General features: G+C 34.8%; 1 pseudogene across 1 annotated transcript; it reads left to right on the top strand.

Annotated features, from left to right (window-relative positions):
* Positions 1-559: 559 nt before the first annotated feature.
* On the top strand, positions 560-3,313 carry LOC143620095 (indole-3-acetic acid-amido synthetase GH3.6 pseudogene; annotated as a pseudogene). The gene is made up of 3 exons (XR_013151289.1): positions 560-870; positions 1,736-2,655; positions 2,745-3,313. The product of XR_013151289.1 is annotated as an indole-3-acetic acid-amido synthetase GH3.6 pseudogene (transcript).
* The last annotated feature ends 1,858 nt before the right edge of the window (positions 3,314-5,171 follow it).

Below are 5,171 nucleotides of genomic sequence, written 5' to 3'. Positions count from 1 at the left end.
GGTCGATAAAGATTTTATTAGTGCGCTACATAACCGAGAAACGCTTGTGGGCTAATTTGCGATTTAATATTATCGAGCATAACTGAAATATCAATTTACCATAACTCGGCAAGTTAAATAATTTTTAATTTTTAATGTTCCATTTACTTTTTTTTATTTTAATCTTTACCTTATTTTTTTTTTTTACCCTTTTTAATTAATAAAATGTTATTTTGATTTAATATTGTTTTATTTTCATTTGAAAAAAGTTTAGTTAATTTAGTTTTTAAAATATAAAAAATATAAAATGGTTGAATGATGGATTAGGAAGAATGAAGAGCATTCCTATGGTTGAATGATGGTCAGGGATGAAATAACGTGGCACAAACATTGAGAAGAGAGGGCATGAATGATGGAAAGAGATACAACATGTATTTTAAACATGTGGTGTCATTTGATTGATCTTTCTCTTCTTCCTATATAACCCGACCATATCCCCCTCCCTTTCCAATCTGTAACAACATTTATACCTTATTCTCCAACTCCCCCCCCCCCCCCCCCCCCTTCTCTCGTCACCACCATGCATAAAGCTCCAAATTTGAAAGACTACGAAATCACACAGAAACACAAAAACGCTCTTGAGTTCATCAAAGATGTCACCTCTAACCCTGATCAAGTCCAGCAACAAGTCCTTACCAAAATCCTCACTCAAAACGCCAATGTTGAATACCTCAACCGCCACGGTCTTTCTGGTCATTCCGACCGCGAAACATTTAAAAAACTTATACCGGTCATCTCTTACGACGACATCCAACCAGATATTACACGTATCGCAAATGGTGATAAATCCCCAATTTTATCCTCTCATCCTATTTCAGAATTTTTTACAGGGTACATACATTATTATACTATACAATTCATACAAAATCTCTCTATATATATATATACATATATATATATATATATATATATATATGTATGTGTGTGTGTGCGTAGAGAGAGTGTGTGGGGGGCGGGGGGGCAAGGATCCCCTAAAAAGGGTCTTGCCTTTTTTAGTGACTAATTTTTTACACTTTAAATGGTTTAAACTCATGACCTTATATTTCACACATTACCACCCTACTAAAGTGGGATGGTTGAGGTCTTTGTCTAAGTAGCCTTTAAGGGGTGTTTGAGTGAGTTTTAGATTATTCTTATTTGCTTTTTGAAAAACAAAAACCATTTTTAAAAAGCTTTATTTTAAAGCTTTTAGAGGAGTTTTATCATACACCTTTTGCTTTTCAATAAACAAATAGCAAATAAGCAAGTTTTACAAGTTCACTCAAGCACCCTCCTTAGAAGGAGTATAGAGTTGAAGGGTATTTAGGTCATAAACCCCAAACTTTCATCCACTTATTTTTTTAAAGTACAACACAAAAAGTCACGTAAAATCCAACACAAGAAGTTAGTAAAAAAATCAAAAATTCTAGTATTCTACTGCAAAAATTTTAGCACAAAAAATCCAGCGCATAAATATAGCACAAAAATTGCAGTACAAAAAGTATTGTATAAATTAAAAAAAATTGTTAATATATAGCAATATGATATTCAAATTAAAGATTAAAGAAATGCTCGATTTTATGAAACAATTTAAAACAAAAAATTATTGTATGTAAAAGTTATGGATGTTAAAAAAAAGTGGAGAATATGAAAGAAGTCAGCAAAACATAAGTTAATCACCCCCCCCCCCCCACTATATATATGTTTTTAAATTATTATGTTGCAGTTCTGGGACATCGAGAGGTGAGGTGAAATTGATTCCAACCATCGAAGATGAGCACGCACGACGGGCATTTCTAAGAAGTCTTACAATGCCGATAATAAGCCAGTTTGTGCCTGGGTTAGATAAGGGCAAAGGCATGTATTTCTCCTTTGTTAGATCCGAAGCCAAAGCTCCCGGCGGGCTCGTGGCCCAACCAGTTTTAACCAGTTTCTACAAAAGCTCTCATTTTAAACAAAGGCTATATAACCAGCATGCAAACTTCACAAGCCCCATCGAAACCATTCTCTGCCCGGATTCTTACCAAAGCATGTATTCCCAGATGCTTTGTGGTCTTTGTTTAAGCAAACAAGTTCTTTGGGTCGGGGCGGTTTTTGCTTCTGGGCTTATCTGGGCTATCCGGTTCTTGCAAAACAACTGCACAGATTTGTACCATGATATCCGAACCGGAATTTTGAACCCCGTGATTACTGATCCTAGTATTAGAAAAGCTGTGATGAAGGTGTTGAATCCTGACTCGGAACTAGCGGACTTTATCAGGTTTGAATGCTCAAAGAATTCATGGCGGGGGATTATCACGAGGCTATGGCCCAACACCAAGTATATTGACGCTATTGCTACGGGAACCATGTCACACTACATACCCACTCTTGATTATTATGGGAATGCCCTCCCTATTGTGTGTAATATATATTCTTCATCGGAATGTAATTTCGGTATCAACCTCAACCCACTTTGTAAACCTAGTGAAGTCTCGTACACCCTTATTCCGACCATGGCTTATTTTGAATTCCTTCCTGTTGTTCGCAAAACTAGTTCATTCTCCATGCCCACATCACTCAACCAGAAAGAACTGCTCGATCTTTCCGATGTTAAACTTGGTCAAGAATATGAGCTTGTGGTCACTACTTACGCCGGTTAGCTAGTTTGTGTTGTGTTAACTAATTTTCTACTACAAATACTGTTATTTTTAATTTGATAAATTCACGATTATTTGAAACTGCAGGACTTTTTAGGTACCGAGTTGGTGATGTGTTACGGGTCGCTGGATTCAAGAACAAATCCCCTCAATTTAATTTCATTTGTAGAATGAATGTCGAGTTAAGCGTCGATGCAGACAAGACCGATGAAGTTGAGTTACGCAAAGCAGTTGAAACTGCAGTCAACCATGTGATGTCATTTGGTGTGACGTTAACAGAGTACACAAGCTATGCAGACATCACAACCATCCCAGGCCATTATGTCATCTTCTGGGAGCTGAGCGTGAACGACGTCACACTAATCCCACCCTCGGTTTATGAAGAGTGTTGTTTTAAGATAGAAGAATCGCTCAACAGTGTTTATAGACAACAACGTGCTCTTGACAAATCAATTGGACCGTTAGAGATCAAGATTGTGGAAAACAGAACGTTTGATAAACTATTAGACTATGCTGTCAGTTTAGGTGCATCAATCAACCAGTACAAGACGCCACGGTGCGTGAAGTTTGCACCAATTGTCGAGCTATTGAACTCGAGGGTGGTATCGAGTTACTTTAGCCAGAAATGCCCGAGTTGGGATCCTGGGCATATATAAGCAATAGGGTGACGCTAAGTGAAATCAGTTTTAGTTGGAACAAAAATAGCAAACATTATCTTGTGTCATGTTACTTTGACATTTTATTGTTAAATTAAGGTATTTTATTGTTAAATTAAGGGATTATACATAAGAAATGATTTTTTCCGAGAGAGATTAGGGGTTACTAACATTTCAGATAAGATAAGAGAAGGGAGATTGAGATAGTTTGGACATGTGAAGAGAAGAGAAAAGACGGCTCCTGTCCAATCTGTAGAAACTATTAGTATAGAGGGGAGGAGGGACAGAGGACGTCCCAAATTAACTTGGGCTAAGAGGATTAAGCATGATTTGCTAGATTTGCACCTCTCCGAGGACATGGTTGAGGATAGGAATTCTTGGATACGTAGGATTAAGGCTAAGGACTTTTAGGAGATACGTAGAGTTTTGATTGTAATTCTATCTTAGGAGGTATTTCTTTACCTTATTCCGAGTGAAAAATGATATATTACTATAATACCATATTCTTAAATTAATATTTATAAAACATATTTAGTCTTCATTACTAATATCACTATTATTATTGATCTATTTACATATTTAGTACAACTATTATTACTATAACACATATTTAGTATTCATTACTAATATCACAATTATTATTGTAACACATATTTAGTATTGATCTATTCATTATAATATCACTATTATTGATCTATTCGTTACTAATATCACTATTATTACTATGACACATATTTAGCATTCACTACTAATATTGCTATTAGCTGGGGGTTTCTCTGGAAGCAACATCTCTATCCTTTGGGATGGAGGTACGGTTTGCCTATATCCCACCCTCCCTAGACCCTGCTAACAGCTTTGCTATTGGTGGGATTTATGGTTGTTGTTGTTATACATAAGATATTTATTGGTGCTTGGTGCCATAATGTTCTTATTAGGCGAATAGTCTTCAAGATTTGTTTACCAAAATAACCGATGCAACATAAATTAGCTGACAATATTTTGACACACGATCAGTGATGTAATAATTATTATCATTATTATTACATTATTATTATTATTATGTAATAATAATTATTATTATTATTATTATTATATTTTCTTTAAACATGTAAGTTTCTTGTTTTAATTTGGTACCGTACGGACATAACCGAAACCAACCTAATTTGGTTCGACTTGCCACACAATGCCTGAATTTTATTGATTGAATATACGTGGTTTTAAATATGTTATTTCTTTGTGTAAGCTATACAAGTATTCTGGGTGTTTACTAATTTAATTATAGAGTCTAGACTAGTTCGTAACAAAGCTAAGCAATACCAACCGATTTCATATTGCTTTGATCATAAGTTGTATTTGTTTTTCTATATATTATTTAATTTTTTTATTATAAGTTATACGAGTCGTTGTTTTATGTGCTAACAAATTAATTTTTTTCAATTTTGTGTCAGTACTGTAATAAAGTTAACTCATACCAATAGTAACTAGTTTTATACCCGTCCGGTGGACGGGTAGTTTAATGCCATAATGTAAAAAAAATAAAATAAATAAACAAATAAAAAATCGCTTGCCATCAAATGGATCAACCTCCAATTGCACAAGCATGTTGACGGTATCAATTATTTGTATAACATAACATATAGATCAAATTATCTGATTAACAATTACAGAAACACAAAAAGGCTTAAAACATAAAATAATTAGTAGACAAATTTCTTCTATAATTCCCAGCTTCATCATGAATTCTCAAAGCTTGAAAAAAAGTCAGTGGTTGCTCATGCCCATTTTTGTTCTTCCATGTGCATGTTGCCACCAGCCCACTGCACTCATGTATGATGCCCATGATCCTAGGATTAGGAAT

The sequence above is a fragment of the Bidens hawaiensis genome, unplaced genomic scaffold (assembly GCF_021521415.1).
Source record: "Bidens hawaiensis isolate Kalapana, Puna unplaced genomic scaffold, B.hawaiensis_p1.1 tig00002525_1, whole genome shotgun sequence".
Classification (NCBI taxonomy): domain Eukaryota; kingdom Viridiplantae; phylum Streptophyta; class Magnoliopsida; order Asterales; family Asteraceae; genus Bidens; species Bidens hawaiensis.
The sequence above is the reverse complement of the archived record's forward strand: the minus strand, read 5'-3'. Positions and strand labels throughout refer to the sequence as shown.